Genomic DNA, 4187 nt, shown 5'->3' with positions numbered 1-4187 from the left:
GGGGGCAGGATCTGAATTGCGAGAGGGGGGCAAGGGGGCGTGGCCAGGACGGAACGGGGCGTGGCCTGGGGGTAAGTGGGCGTGGCCGGGGCAGGAAGGCGGGAAGCACATGGCTGGGCCCAGGCGGAGCAGCATCCTCACCCCCGGTGGGCCGTGTCCCCCCACCCCGGGACCCGGCGCCTTGTCCCCAGGGCAGGGGTGGCCCCAGAGGCTCTGGGGGTGGGCACTGTGCCCAGGGGCGGGGGGGCTCCGCTGGGGCAACGGGAGGGAGGTGCCTGGCTCTGGGCACATGGCTGCTCCCCATGCGACACCCCTCACTGTTTAGGCCTGGCCCCCCGGGGACCCATGGCTGGCCCTTGGGGTGGGACAGGCCCGGCGCCCGGCTGGGCGCAGTCGGTGCCCCTGTGGGTGTGGAGCGGCTCCCCTCGCCGCCAGCCTTTCCCGGCCCCCCATCCCCGCAGAGGCCGGGCAGAAGAAGGGCCCTTTGATAGCAGATGACGGGCCCCGGCGCGAGGGCTGTTATTCCAGCGCTCTGCGGTGTGCGCCGCCGGGGCCACCACACGCTCGGGCGTTGGGGCCTCTTGTTTTTCCTGGCTGGGGATGTGCCTGGCCCCTCTGGCCTCGGCCGGCTGGGGCCCCCAGCAGGGACCGCTCCTCCCTCCGGGTGCTCGGCCCTGTGCCAAGCTGGGGCTCCTCCGAGCCCATCTGCCGCGCAGCTGCGGGGAGGAGGGAGAGACGTGCTCCGGGGCTCAGGCTCAGCAAAGGGCGCCCCCCTCCCCGGCCAGCCCAAAGCTGGGGGTCATACCACCCCTGCTGCCTTTGGAGGTGGGTGCCAGGGTACCCCAAGGGCTGGGTGCTTGCTGGGAGGGCAGTGGGGGTGCATGCTGCTGGTTGTGCCCCCACACTCGGCCCTGGGCCCAGGGCTAGCCCCTGAGGTGTATCTGTATGAGGGGGGTGTGAGGGGGGTGGCAGCCTGGGCACCCTGCCCTCAACCTGCACCCCAGGGTGCCCTTTCCAGGCTTGTCCCCACCAGACATCCATGGGCTTGTCCCCAGGGCAGCCAAAAGCCTGTCCAGGCAGCATGGGTGCCTGGGTGACACCAAAGGGACACCAAAGGCACAGCATTACAGTGTGGGGACAGGGACACTGGTGATGCCAGCCAGTGGGGTGTGCGCTCACCATGGGGCAAACCGTGGGGCAGCAGCCCTGGCGCTGCTGGAGCACATCTGGCCGCCTCTCGCCAGCTGACACATCCCCCCCGCCGCCCCCCTGCCTGGTTCTTTTGGGAACTTGCGTCATTTGTGATAGTCTTCGGCGGCTGAGGAACGAAAACAGCCCTGCCCCCTCCCCCCCTGGGGCCGTGACCGCTGTGCTGCCCCAGGGCTGCTCGGGGGCTGACAAAATAAACTTGGCACAGGAGGAGAGGCAACGGCAGGCGTCGTCCCCTGACCTCGCATGCCAGTGTTTGCCCTCCGCTGGGCACGGCATCCCTGGGGGGCTGCTCGGGGTGAGCCCCAGGGGATGCTGCACTGAAGGTCCCTGGCCTCTACTCGGGGTCTCCACCTCCCCAGGGACCCCATGTGCCTCTCTGGCATCCTCACCCCCTTGGGGATCCCCAGCCAGGAGCGGTTCCCAGCCCTAAGGAGGGGGTGTCCCACATCCAAGAGTGGCCCCAGCCCCTGCTGCAGCGCCAGCAAGTCCCACATCCGACATTTTTAAGGTTCATTTTCCCCCCTCCCTCCCATCCCCCGAAAACATTCCCCGTGCGGGAACAGGGGTGGGGAAGCAGCAGGGCTCTGACACCGCCCCACGCTGCTCCCGTGGGGAGCGGGGGGGTGCCCCACCGCCAGCGCCACCGAGCCGGAGGCTGAACAGAGCGGCCATTCTCCCCGGCGGGCTGCGGTCCCCTGCGCGGCTGGCGGGGGCCCAGGCGTCCCCGCCGGCGGTGCCAGGTGGGCCCAGCGCCGCGCCAGCACCGGCCCCCGACGCTAAATATAGCCCCTACAGAGCGGGAGGCGCGGGGCAGGGAGCGCAGGAGTGACGGTGGCCTGCACATGCGTGTGCGTGCTCCACGCCCGCGGCCAACACGTGTGAACACACGTGTGTATGTTGCCGGTGTGTGTGTGAGGATGGGGGGGGAGGTGTGCAACACGATGTGTGCTCTGCACTGGGTGTGTACACCACGCATATGCACGCTGCGGGGTGTGCAGCACAGGGGTCTGGGGTGTGCAACACCGTTTTGCACAGTGGTGCGTGCACAGGGGGTCTGGGGTGTGCGGTGTAGCAAGTTTTACACGGTGGTGCAGCCACGGGGTGGGGGGGTCTGGTGCGTGCAACACGATGTGTATTGCACACTGGTGCACACACAGGGGGTCCAGGGGTGTGCAGTGCAATGTGTATTGCACAGTGGTGCACACACAGGGGGTTGAGGGGTGTGCAGTGCAATGTGCATTGCACATTGGTGCACACATAGGGGGGGTCTGGGTGTGCAGTGTGATGTGTATTGCACAGTGGTGCACACACAGGGGGGTTCTGGCTGTGCAGTGTCATGTGTATTGCACAGTGGTGCACACGCAGGGTGGGTCTGAGGTGTGCAGTGCGATGTGTATTGCACAGTGGTGCACACACAGGGGGTCCAGGGATGTGCAGTGTGATGTGTATTGCACAGTGGTGCACACACAGGGGGTCTAGGTGTGCAGTGCGATGTGTATTACACAGCGGCGCACACACAGAGGGTCCAGAGGTGTGCAGTGCGATGTGTATTGCACATTGGTGCACACACAGGGGGGTCTGGGTGTGCAGTGTGATGTGCATTGCACACTGGTGCCTGCAGAGGGCAGCTCTGGGGTGTGCAGTGCAATGCGCATTGCACAGTGGTGCACACACAGGGAGTCCAGGGGTGTGCAGTGCAATGTGTATTGCACAGCGGTGCACACACAGGGGGGCCAGAGGTGTGCAGTGCAATGTATATGGCACAATAGTGCACACACACAGAGGGTCCAGGGTGTGCAGTGCAATGTGTAGTGCACACACAGGGGGGCCAGGGGTGTGCAGTGCAATGTGTATTGCACAGTGGTGCACACACAGCGGGTCCAGAGGTGTGCAGTGCGATGTGTTTGGCAGACAGGTACACACTCCAGGGGTGTGGGGCGTGCAGTGCAGTGAGTTTTGCTCGGCGGTGCAGGCACAGCCGATGCGGCCACCGCGGTGTGTGGTGGCAGTTTGTTCGTGGAGGGGGCAGCACCCCCACCTCGCACCCCGTCCTGCACTGCCCCTAACTCGGGGCAGATGGACCACCAGGGAGCTCACAGCACAGCAAACGTGCAATTAGCACATCTAGTTCAATTAGCTCGCTTTTTCAATGGGGAAAAGCTGGGGAATTCCGGCAGCAACACAGGGGGTTGCTGGGGGGCACCCAGCAGCAGGGTGGGGAGCACCCAGGGGAGCAGGAGCTGTCATGGCAATGGGGCTGGGTGGGCTGCCCACGGCATGAGGTACTCTTGGCACCCCTGTGATGTTCCCCAGCTCGGGGACACCCCTGTGGCATCCCATCTGCACTCCCTTACCTGACACCAGTATGGCCATTTTTGCCCTGTGGGATGTGGGCACCCCCCAAAAAGCGCCAACTTGCTCCAATTGGGGGTTCCAAAGCACCTCCAGCATGGGCAGGTTGGGATGTGGGAATCCCCATCCCACCAAGTCCCACCTGCATCCCCATCCCAACTCCTGCTGATGTCCCCCCCCCTGCTGCTATGACACCCACAGCCACCTCTATCCCAGCCCTGCCACCCCCAGGAGGGCCACCACAGAGATGCCACCAAAGCCACCACCAAGAAGATGCTTTATTGGGGGGCCGGTGTGTAGGTGGGGGGGTCAGCCAGGAGGCCAGCCCAGCTGCCGCCCCCCCAGCACATGGAGGTGCAGGTGGTAGACGGACTGGGCGCCGTGCTTCCCGTCGTTGATCACTGCCGGGGGAGGGACGGGGGGGGGGGGGGGGGGTAGGTCCCCCCTCTGAGCGCGGCGGGAGCCCCCACACAGCGCGGGGTAGCGTCCCCCTCTGCGTATTTTAATTTAATTTCATACAAATAGCACATCGCTGAAGAAAATAAAAGTTTAAGCCGTCAAAAAGGTGGCAGCCGGTGAGGTGGGACACGTGTTAAGCTCCTCACATCCCACCAGCACCGGTG

This window comes from Calidris pugnax, unplaced genomic scaffold (assembly GCF_001431845.1).
Source record: "Calidris pugnax isolate Ruff unplaced genomic scaffold, ASM143184v1 scaffold220, whole genome shotgun sequence".
NCBI lineage: Eukaryota > Metazoa > Chordata > Aves > Charadriiformes > Scolopacidae > Calidris > Calidris pugnax.
The sequence above is the reverse complement of the archived record's forward strand: the minus strand, read 5'-3'. Positions refer to the sequence as shown.